The following is a 12353-nucleotide window of genomic DNA, read 5'->3' as shown; positions in this document are numbered from 1 at the left end:
GCAGCAGGATCCTGCAGCCTTCATAGCACCGGCGGCCTGGCTGGCTTCTTCTGCCAGCCAAAACCTGGATGCTCCATTAGCCCCTGTACCAATACAGCCTGGCACGGAGCAGGCACCAAGCCTGGGAGCTGTGCTTGGAGCTGTTCCAGCTCTGCACAACTCTCCAAGGGAAAACTGTACCTCCCATGGTCTGATCCACCCCCTTGCCCTGAGGTAATATATGTTATTCGCCATTGAGGAGCTGTAGGATGAACATGTGGTGTGAAATCTCCCCTGCAAGTAGCTTGCTACCCTGCAGTCTTGACTACCAAAGGAAAAGATGCTGCATTATCAGACCCCAGTGCACAGTCCTGGCTCTCAGGAGTTATCTCATGCCCTGGGAAGGGAAGGTGAGGGAGCAACACAGAAAACCCTGGGGATGCACGGAGGTAGCGAGCTGCTCGGAGCAGCCTTCTGGGCTGCGTGCAGCAACACGCTAAGGAAGCTCCCAAATGCATGAGGCCAGGGCATGTGTCAACTCACCCCGTGGCTCCTTTCAAACTAAAAGGCTTTTTCTCCCACCCAGCTTCCTTCCCAGTTCCTTGGGATCTCAGTCCACGGGAAGGAGGAGGCCAGGAGAAAGCACAAATGCAGAGGAGTTAAGCACAGCCTTTCTAAAAGCGGCATGAATGTTTCCACAAAGCAGGACCGACTGCCTCAAAACCAGCACCTGGGGTCTGCGTCCCAGATTCACACACCTCTTCCTAGATCTCCCTTAAGTCCTGTCCTAACAGGCACCACTAACCTGAGCTTGCTGGCTGGCTCCTCAATGCGAGGTGACATCCTGGCCTTTTCAGGCAAGCCCCAACCGCTCTGCAAAGAGCGGAAGCTTAGCTGGGCTTTCTGCATGAGCAAGCGCTGCCTGTCCCTCCAGGGGCACAAGCCAAGAACCAGAGTCCCTGCAAACAGCAGCTCTGTTGGAGGCAGGCAGATGCTCAGGGGATCGTCTAGACATGATCACCGTTTCATATCCTGATTTCACATCTTCCATCGTCAACTAGCTCTTAAGTAGCTTGCTTTAATGATCCAACACATTTCCACCCAAGCCCTAGGCTATGGGGAGATTTGCACAGGTGTGGCAGTGTTTCATTACACAGCAAGACGCAACAGCTCCCAGCCGTCCAGCGGAGCTTTCCAGGGCTCCCAGAGCACTCCGGATGCTACCGCTGCATTATCGCCTGCTCGAGATGCTCAGCGCACAGCCGACGTAAGCCTCGACACCTCTGAGCTCACCATCATCAGGTGGAGGAGCTGGCACACGTCCGAGGCATGGCCACGTCCCGTGGCAGTGGTGGAGCTGGGCATGGAGTCCACCTCCCCTAATTGCTTCATCTTCTACTTGACTTCACGTGGTCACCCAGTGCGTGAAAAAGCACAGGGTAAATGAGCTAAATCCCATAATTATTTAATATATTTAACCACAGGATTGAAATGGGTTCGTTACCTAGAAGATAGGCTGCTAGAAATCTTCCCTGTTCTTCTTAGAGCACTAACCTGGACACAGGAAAGGCTTTGCCACATCTTCCCCATCAGGGGAGCAGAGAGGAGGACATCCTGGGTTTTTTTGTTTGCTTGTTTTTTCCTCCCCCCCACAGATCATAGAATCATAAGATAGTTTGGGTTGGATTATTGATCCTGACTTCAAAGAGAAGCCATCTCTTATCTCAGGCTCTGGCACCACAGGATGCCAGCGTTACCCTGGGTTTCTGGGCAGCCAGCATGGGTGCTCACACTGCTTTGGATCAAAGCGAGGAAGGCAGCCACTTTCCACAGCCCCATCAGCTGCTTCCCAGGGCCGTGGCCAGCACCCTTCCAATGGGGCTAGCGAAATTAACTAATTAATTGCCTCCACCCTTTGATGTTTCATGTGAGACAGCTTACAAGAACCATCCGTTCTGCACTTCTCTCCCTTCCCAATGCAAAACAGATAATTTTAAAGCGTTTTTGGCACTCCAGTGGAGATGCCTTTCATGAATGCGCTTCTTGCTCTTGCAAAAGCAGCCCCGTGTGGGAGGGGGGATGGGATGGGGGTCCTCCCTGCACAACACACAGCGGATGGGCTCTGGCCACGTGCAGCCCTTGCACTGGGACTGGAGTGTTTCTGCAGCGCTCTTCTGTTGTGATCGTGGGTTGCAGGGATATCTCACCGTGTGCTGAGGCCTGTGTTCGTTTCGCCAGAAATCGATTCAGCCCAAGGGAGCTGAGCTGCATTAGGAGATCCCCCCTTGTGCTTCAGGTGCAGCTGGAGAACATCACTACATCTGTAAATGGGGGAATCCTCATCTTGCAGGGTTGTGGGGTCCAGAAACAGCCGTACCTGGTTCATCGTTCAGGCAGAGCTCATTTACTTTGACCAAAGCAGCCAAATAGCCAGCTTTCTCCTTTCACCTCTTCCACTCCCACGGAGCCATCCAAACCTACTACTGTGACCCACGAGACAAAACACACCATGAGGCTCTCAGGGCTTTGAGCAGAGCCACCAAAAGCTACGTTATCGGCCGAGCAGGCTGGCTCCTCACTGAACAGCATCGCCTCAGCGTTTGCAAACACTGCCTGTAACGGGGTACAAGGATGAAGACATCATTGGCAGTGCTTCGCCTGGGCTCCCTTCCAGCAGCCCTCGCTGCGAGGAGGGGGTGACCGATTCCCGGAGTGGCTCTGTGAAGTCATTCTCTCCCAACGTGCCTCCTCCTCCCCGACATCATCAGCTGGGGAAAGCAGGCACAACAGCGGTCCCCTGCTGCAGGATTTGCCTCCAAAGATGCCAGCAAACGACGCCTCGCTGCTCACAAAGAGTTGGCTGGCACCCCAGGGAGCACGGCTGGGTGCACCTGACACCTTTGCTCTGAGTAAACTGCCGTGGAGAAGCGGCCCCAGAGGGCTGATGTTTGGCGAGCTGGGTGGCACTGGTGGGAAAAGGCTCAGAAATGGCAGGAAGGAAACTACTCACACAGCTCAGTCCCTCTCGTTGAACCCAGCCTGGGAGCACCCTCATGCTGTGGATAACCAGGAGTTCATGGGCTCAGCAAAGCCTCTGTCTAAGCTGAGGTCAAGGTCCTGCAGCGGAGACCTATGTGGTCCAGAGCAGGGATGCATGTGGATGCAGAAACCTTCATTTAAATGAGAAATGTGGCATTAGTGATAAACGTCTTCCAGAGGGGCTCTGGTGGGAAAGGAGGGCACACACCCCTCACTGCAGCTGGGGTTTTTCCTCCAGTCCCTTTGATGGCCAGCAAAATACCCAGGCAGAGAGGGCAAGGAGCTGTCCTGGGGGATGCTGGGTGCCCAGGCTGATGACCTTGGGAGTGGGGCATCCCCTGGATCAGAGACAGCAGCTGGGAGTAGCTCCCAAATTAACAGGAGTGGGGGCTGAGCTCCTGTCTTGGAAGTATTTAAAGATTTTCTGGGCTGGTGTCTTCACCTCCTCATCCACCCCAGCAGCACCCGCCATGGTTTTACCCAAAGAGAGTCCCAGTATAGCTCATCCTGCAGTGCTGGGGCTGCATGCTGCCCTTCCAAAAGCTTTTATCTACTGAGGATGACACCCACAAACACTCACCTTCTGCGCCAGTTTCCAAATCAAATGAGTTTTTATACGTAGAGAGTAGGTGTTTTCTTGGGGGGGGGGGGGGGAGGAGGATCACATGCAGAAAGTGGAATTTTGCTTCCTTTTTCCAGAAATTAGCATGAGCCACTTCTTTAGTCTTTAAAGTTCTTAAGAGATTAACCAGAAAATGAAACATTTGGCCTTTTCATTACTTCTCACCCTTTTTTCCTTTCATTTTTTTTCCTGTGACAAAATGAAAAGAAAAAGAGAAGAAAATGTTGAAACCATTGGAAATCATTTACAAAAGGGAAGAAACTTTCGTTTATCAACTACAACACAAGCAAGATTCATAGTCTTTTTTAGCATCTTCACTCTCTATCTTCTTACTCCTAGAATTTAGCAGAAGGGGGAGACTTCTTGAAAAGATTCAGGGAAAAAAAGAAGCTGGATTCCAGAGATCCTGGCTTCTCGTGCTCTAGAGAAGTTGCCAAAACTTACTGATACTTGAACACTATACACCAGCATCAGAACCATGCTGGTGGTGGAAATAGCCAAGAATTGATTTGAAATTAAGTGGGTTTGATGGCATTTGTACCTTTTTGTGTTCACTTTCATGCTGTCAGGGTTCAATAACAGGCTGAAACATAACCCTTGGGCTTCTAACTCTCTAACGGAGGCAGTAATATTCCTCCAGGCTGGGGACAGCAGCAAAGCCATGTGATCGGCCGCAGCAAAGCTACATAACTGGGATTTGCTCGTTTGACTTCCAACCAAAGATAAAGTGCAATTTGAGAATAAGCTTCCCCGAGCTACTTTCATGACAAAGTCCAAGATAATCATGGATCTGTTTGCGGATGCTCTGCCAGCAAGGGAGGATGCACTCATGAACGATGGGATCTGTTCCGACTGCTGGCGGTCGGCTGTCCACAGTTTATTCAGAGGGCTGGAGTATACCAGCTTGGGAATGAGGTCTCCTTGCATGCCCCAGCTGTACAGAGAGAAAATACATAACGTGAAGGTTGCGTGTAGCTCAACATGCCTTAGAGGTGCTTTTTAAGGGGCCTCCAAGCTCTTGCAAGTCAAATGCACCTAAATACCAAATGGATTTCAACCTAATTCCAGAGGTAACACCACCTACTCACATGCCAAAGCAGGGAGCAGACGGCTTGCTAATTAACGCGTCTCCTTCATGAATACTACACTTCCCGAGCAGGAATTTGGTGCTCAAGCGAAAGACTGCTGAAAGCGAGCCAAGCTCCGTTGAGCAAAGAGGATGCTTTGAAACTGCTGAGATCCCTCTGGCAGGGCTGGTGCTAAAGCCAGCCCCTGCTTTTCACACCCGTCAGGTGAGTCGGTGGATGCTACCCGGGTGACACCTCCAAAACACACACACAGCTTACAGCCGCATCACGGGGGACACAGGAGAGGTGGTGGCAGGGACGGGGCAGGGAAACCTAGTAAACCACAGGGCGTTTGTGGTCCTGAACCTCCATAACATTTGACAGTACCTGGGGCCTGACCTTTTTTAACCCACACCCAAATCCTTCCCTAAAACCTTCTGGGAGCTTCCTTGGGCTGCGATACCCCGCTGCTGCTTGCCCTAATTTCTGCCGTAAGCAGCTGACCCGGGCAGTTGCCAACAGTCCCATCCACGCACAGTAATTACACAGCTCAGGAGAGGGTTAGCACAGCCGCACACTTTGCGCTGGGAAAAGCCAGCTTTGCCAGCCCGATTGGAGCTGGGCAGGCAGGTTTCCCTCAGCCAGGGCTCCCAAGGCTCTCCTGTGATGAGGTGTTACCTCGGTCTCTATTTGTTTCCACTGGCAGCCTCCTTTGATATTACCGCATGAGACTGAGTGGGGAGAGACCAAAGAAACCTCACCGAGATGCACCTGGTGTTCTTGGAAAGCAGCAAGTTCCCTCCATGTCCTCCCCATCCCAGCATCCCCGCTCCCACTTCAGCACAGCTCAGACGCCCAGTCCTCCAAAACCCATGGAGCACCTAAATCCTGTTGATCTTGTGTACGGTTTAAATATTTATGTAGAAATTGTGCTCCTAAACCCCTCCACTCCTCCAGGAATCTCACTTTACTAGTTGTAATTGAACTGGACAGGGAAAGCCAGGTCTGACCACATTAAAAGGGTTCCTGCTTTTAACCAAAGTGCTGGAACTGCCACGCTGGGGTCGAAGGACTCGTTTTGGATGCCTGCAAACGCAGCTGCCGTGCTGACAGTGCTGGGGAGCGACCAACCAACAGTCCCATCAACAACAACCGCCAGCCGTCCCAGCATGGCCTCATTTGGAAGAGGCTTCCAGAGATACCAAACGGACACCCTTGGACTACAACACACGCTCCAGAGGAGGGGACAATGTCAGGATGTTGCAAAGGCATCATCTACCAAGCCGTGTAGCCCCCGGCATCGGCTGCAGCCCCTGCCCTCCCAGTATAACACATGCCACGGGCTTTGCCACTCATGCCTAACCCCATAGGAGGTTAGCAGGCATGCTGCAGACGGAACAGGGACCATGTAAGTCCTTTGGCCCAAGGATCCTTAGGTCACCTACCATGAGAGAGGGTGGCAGCAGCTGATTACCCCAGCGGAGAGGCAACAGAAGGATGATGGAAGGAGAGCAGGGTGGACCAGGGTTTGCAGAACGAATGAGCCTCTCCATTTTCCTCCCAGGTCAGCTTGAAGGATGCTGGTAACCCTGCTGAGAGCTAACAGAACAGCCCTGTCCTCCAGGCTGGCCATGGCAAGAGAGCGAGCATGGTCTCGTCTTCATCACTGGCCAAGCCAAAACACAGTCCTGCCTGGCTCTTGCTTTTAGGAGATCAAATTCAAGGGCTGTGTGGGAGCTCTCTCCGCAGCCTGGCTGTTGGCATTTGGCCCATGACAAACAGCCATCCCAGCAGCAGACTCCAAGCTGAGACTGGATCCCACGGCAACCTTTAAAGCCACTTCTAAGAAAATACACAGCCCATGTTATTGCCCTGTGGGACAGGTAGAGACTTCAGAGACCTGCTCTGTAGCCCTTTCTGGACAATCACACTTTAAATTTAGCTCCTACTACAAATGTGCATGAAATCTACTTGGCAGAGCAAAAAAAAAAATCCCAGAAAACTCGCTCAATCTTCGTCAGCATTTCTAGCACTGTACAAACAGCCTCCCTAGCCGCTGGAAAGTCTGCCTTTCCCCAGCCAAAACGCTCCTCTGCAAGTCATTTAAGCTCTTACCTCAGAAAACTCCTTTCCTGCCTGCACACACAGGGAAGCAGCTGTAATCTGACTTTGTTACAGCCACGCACGTGCCGTTGCCATGGAAATGGCGGCGATGCTACTGTGGCTGACTGCGGCACAGCCGGGCACAGGCAGGGAGCGCAGCCAGGCTCCCCAAGGCAGTGCTGCTGGAGAACCCCCCTTAGGCAAGTTGCTAAAAAAAAAACCAAACAAACCCAACCAGCAACAGTAAAACCCTCTCCGACTGGGGACGAGAGGGTTTCACGGCTGCTCGAGCCCTTGGGGTAGCACCAATGGCACATACGCTGGGAGACCATTGGAGACCACTTGACGTTTTCCTTGGTAGCGATGCGGCTCTTCCTATGTCATTATCAATGCACCTGCTTAATTGGCTCCACTGAAAAGTCATTAATAACCCTTAGGTAAGCTAAGGGACAAAACATCCCCAAATGTTTCACGTTCTTCAGATAACTATTCTCAAAGACTTGGCGTCTTCAACAGTTTGGCCAGTCAAGTCAGCCCTGTGAGGGTGTGATACCAGCTTTCACAAGGAAAGAGAGAAAAGTCCTTGCCAGTGAAGAGCAGGACATCTCCCAGCCTGACACATCCTCCTCCTCAGTCTTGAAGCTGCAAGGTGAAAGAGCAGGAAGAAATGGAAAGGTCTCACTGCCCTCCTCGTCCTGGTGGAGTGGGCACTGCCTGGATCCTGATCCACAGGGTGTAGAGCAACCCCTCAGGAAAGTAACAGCAGCCTTGGTGATGGGGACATACCCACAGAGCCTAGAGGAGAAGCTTAAATTGTGATAAAAAGGTAGGTTATAAATTCCTGGTGAAGAAGCCATCCTCTCTTAAGCATGATGGATTGGAAACCATCTATGCTGGGGAAGCAGAGCTTAAACCACAGCTTGCCAAGGGCTGCCCGCCAGGGAAGGGTGGGTCTACACATGCCCCTAATTCTTTTTTTAATCCCATGGCATCCCTCACGGTTGCTGTTGGAAACAGGTGATGCTTCCAGTCAGACCCATGAAGGCTATACTTATCTCCTCCTTCAGGCCTGTGCTCAAGCCCCGTGCTGGGCAGGGCTGGGGAGAAGCCCAAATCCAAGGCTTGGGCCATGCCAAAAGGGACCACGCACGATCCTGCACCTACCTGCCCCAGGGGGCAGGATGGAGGTTGGCTGCCCTGGAGCTGAACAGCAGCAAGGGCTTTGTAAGCATGGAGAGATGCAGAGAAGGACAAGTCCTGTGAGTTTAAGAGTTACCAGGGTGTCAAGCAGAAGGGGCTCTATTGCATCCGAAGCAGATTGCGAAGGAAAGCAGAATAAAAATTTGTTTCACTGAAAACAGAGAGAGGACAAAGCTTCAGCTGTCATGTGTGGGACTTGAGGAAGCAAAAATGCTCCTCTAAGGCACAAGGAAGGAAGGAAAGGCATCACAGCACTAACCTGCCCACTGATGTCCAACTGCTCCATCACCGTGGGGTGCGCAGGGAGTGTCAGCACTCCAAACCCCTCGCCCTTGAGCAGCAATGCAAATGCCCGGCGGTGCACCCGGCGCCACGTCACCGAGGTTCGTCTCTTCATCTGGGCAGGAACGCTTTTAGCATCCTCCCATCCTGGAGCCGGCGCGAGTTATCTTCCAGGCTGGTGTTTGACAGGTAGAAACCGTGGTGAAGGCAGATCCCACATCAAGCGCATGCCTCCCTGCTGCACCTCGGCGCTTGGGCTCCCAGACTGCATGGCTGAGCACCCCACTCGCAATTACAGATCTTCCAGTTTCTTTGGCCCTTTCATCATCCCAGACGTGCAATACCAAGCACACCTGGCAACTGCTTCTCATTTACCTTCAGAAGAGTTGAAAGAACCTGGCCAATATTTATAGCAGCAAATCAAGCTAGTGGTGCACCGGCTGCTTTGAGAAAAATAAGCTGAGGCTTTTCTGAGCCTGAGATTATTTATTATTCATCAAATGGGATTCCACCTTCCCCCTTCAATTTTATGGTTTTTTTTTTCATAAAAACATGGATTTTTCTTCATGTTGAGGTTTTACTTAAGGATTAAAAAGGAGGACACAGAAAGGGAAAACAGGAGAAAGGGGAAAGAAAGATAACAAAAACCCGTTGTTTTGTAAAAACAACATCTTCAGCTAACAAAATTTACCCTCACAGAAGCCTGCAGAGGAGAGGACATCAACAAAAGGCACGATGCACATTGTTTATGAACTACTTCTTACAAACTCCTCAACGGATCGAGAACCCAGTTTACACCAACACCTCCACCAGGACCAAACTGATACGGCTGATAGAAAAGAGTGTCCCAAATTGGCTGTGGGAATGAGTTCCCCTACAAACCAGGAGGATCCCTCTGGGAGGGCTGGAGCGGGGCGGGAGGTGCCGGAGCGTGTGCTTGGCTGATGCAAGGCTCCTGCTCGGAGGACCTCGCTCCTCCATCAGCTGCTCAGAGCACATCAGACAAAGCCAGTTGACCACAGGGCCGTGAGAAAAGGACGGGATCTGCAACTGAATTGCCACATCTATTTTCCCCGGGGCTTGCCCAGGAGCGAGTCACATCAAGAGGAGTCTTTGAGCACGGTCTGGACCTGGGCAGATAAAAGCAGCGTTATTTGTGTGCGTTTGCTTGAATTAGCCAGAGAGAAAAGTGCACAACGCATCAATCCTGCAAAATAAATACTGCACCGCAGAGGCTTACCCAGAAGAGATTTCCTGGGAAATGCTCTCCTTCGTTTATCGTCTGCCCAGGAAGGAGAAAGCACAAAGCAAGAACCAGCCATCGCCAGAGAAGTACCGAGGCATGGGACACCCTGCACCCACCCAAACCCCGCGGTGGTGGCTGGGGCTATCCCTGCGGAGGCAGACAGCACCCAACACCAAGCAGGGCCAGGAGCAGAATAACAGGATCAGCTCTTGCTGTGATTGCTTCTCTTGGGTCTTCACCCTTTCCCTCAGAGAAAGATGGCCCCAAAGCAGAATACATCATCTGTCTCAGAGGTGGGAGAGCAATGGATGATCCCCCCCCCCAGCACCAAAAGCAAGGCAAAACTGACTACAATTATTTCTACAATTGACATCTCCCCACACCACGTGTCGGGCTGCCTTTCCCGTCTCTATGCATGTATGAGGCTGGTGAAGGGTCTGGAGCACAAGTCTTATGAGGAGCGGCTGAGGGAACTGGGGTTGTTTAGCCTGGAGAAAAGGAGGCTGAGGGGAGACCTCATCGCTCTCCACAACTCCCTGCAAGGAGGTTGTAGCGAGGGGGGTGTTGGTCTCTTCTCCCAAGTAACAAGTGACAGGACGAGAGGAAATGGCCTCAAGTTGCGCCAGGGGAGGTTTAGATTGGACGTGAGGAAAAATTTCTTTGCTGAAAGAGTGGTTAAACATTGGAACAGTCTGCCCAGGGAAGTGGTTGAGTCACCATCCCTGGAAGTATTTAAAAGACGTGTAGATGAGGTGCTTAGGGACATGGTTTAGTGGGCATGGTGGTGTTGGGTTGACGGTTGGACTTGATGATCTTAGAGGTCTCTTCCAACCTTAATGATTCTATGAGGCCACGATGGGCAGGTGGTCCCTTCTCCCTGCACCGGGGACCCGATGCTATGGGGTCAGGGTAAGAATTACCCACAGATGCACAAGAGCACATGCCTACAGCACTGCCCAGCATTGAATAGGGAGGGGAAAAAAGACCAGGGGAGTTTCTTCCCTGAGCAGAGTCCTTCGGGAGAGCCACCATAAGAGCTTGAATGCAGTCAGGCAGGCATTTTCCATTTCTCTGGTTACTTTGGCAACGAATGCTTTCACCCCTGTGTTAGGGGTATGCTTCATGTGTTACGGGATCACGTCAGGACAAGCTCTCCAGTCCCTGGGGCTCGAGCAAGTGGAGGTCAGAGAGGCATAGCTTGAGCGTGTCTCTTCCACATGAAGCGAGGGGAGAGACAGCGAGAACCACTTGAATGGGTTAAAACGAGTTCAGAAGAGGGGTACTGCTTCAGGGATCAAATCCACCATGAAAAATCAAACCCAAACCCAAGATACCGGTATGTTGGCAGGAGGAAGGCTACAGAGCAGGCTCAGGGTGGAAAACTGGGGAGAGGGAGCGAGCAGCACCTGCAGCAGGGACCATGAGTGGAAGGAGAAGAACCAGGCTGAGGAAGACACCAGGAAAGGCAAGAGACACTTCCACAGCAAGAAACAGATGGTCCAAAATGACAGGCAGGTCCTTGCACGTCACGTCAGGCACCGTTGGTAAATGTTCACTGTTGACATTTCACACCTACACAAGGGCGCATTGTCACATCTCAACACCCAGGTGAGACAACATCCTCGCTGCACTTGTCCGCAGTGCCAGGTCCTCCAGCCAGATCTCTGGAGTTAGACTCCAGGTCAGAGCCCTTTGCATCTCCCTGGAGATGCACCCAGAGGAAGCATCGCCCTACCACCCCATCCCTTCAAAAGAAAGGCACTTTCCTTAGCAGGGGCTACCAAAGCTCCCAGCAGTGGTATTAAACTTAACAGCTTTATGTGACCCTGAAGGATCTGCTATTAATCAGGCCACTGACTGAGGGAGCCGAAGGTCCCAAACTTCAGACAGACCAAACCAAAACTCATGTAGAAAAACACTCAGTGATGTTTTCCACTATTCCTTGGAGAGTCTAACAGAAGGTCTGTGTGGGAAAGGAGTCTAGTTCAAGTGGCCTGTTGCTCTGAACAGCTGCTGTGCCTGAGACATCTCTGCTCTGGAGGTCTCTGATTTATTTGGTCACTTTTCCCTTGCGGTTCAGTCCAAGGCAAGAATTTGCAAGAATTTTCCAGGGACAGGAAAGCCCCTGCCCCAACTCCCTTTGATTTCCTCACCAACCCGAGGGTCACAGCAGCCTTCCAATGCTTGTGGTGAAGGACCACATCACTTGGAAGGGGACACCACTAACGTCGAGTTGTTTCGTCGTCCAAGCCCAGAGGGGAAGCGCACAGATGTAGTTACCCAAGTAGGTAACATCACAGCAACGGCTTTGCCAAGCCAGCGTGTGTGGCTTGAAGATCCTTTTCCTTCCTGACATTTTAGAAATGAGCTTTGATGTCTAACACCTTGATCATTCAGGGTTTATCTTCCCCCATCTCCATGGGCTTCAACACAGTACAAACTGAGCAGCTTCCCGCTTGACTGAAAAAATGCTGAAAAAAAAAAAAGATGAGTAGGATTTAGGAACTGGGCAAAATGGATTCAGATCTTGTCAGAAGCAAGAGGGAGTTGCACCTGGATGTGACCCCAAGGGAGTGCTCTGAGCACAGGGGGAGCAGCAACAACCCCAGCACTGCCCTGACCAAAGTCAGGCTGAATCTGTAATGGTTTCAGGGTAAAGGAAGTGACATTTTTCTGCAAATATGCTGTTCACTTAAGTCTTTCACCCAACTTCACTCTACTCAGAGCAAGTCAATAAATGCTGGCTGGCAGCAGATGCCACCTTGATGACGTTGCAGGACAACTCCCACTGAAGCACTTAGACTCCCAAAATTTC

Source organism: Pygoscelis adeliae, unplaced genomic scaffold (assembly GCF_000699105.1).
Source record: "Pygoscelis adeliae isolate BGI_AS28 unplaced genomic scaffold, ASM69910v1 Scaffold94, whole genome shotgun sequence".
NCBI lineage: Eukaryota > Metazoa > Chordata > Aves > Sphenisciformes > Spheniscidae > Pygoscelis > Pygoscelis adeliae.
This window is presented reverse-complemented; position numbering follows the sequence as displayed.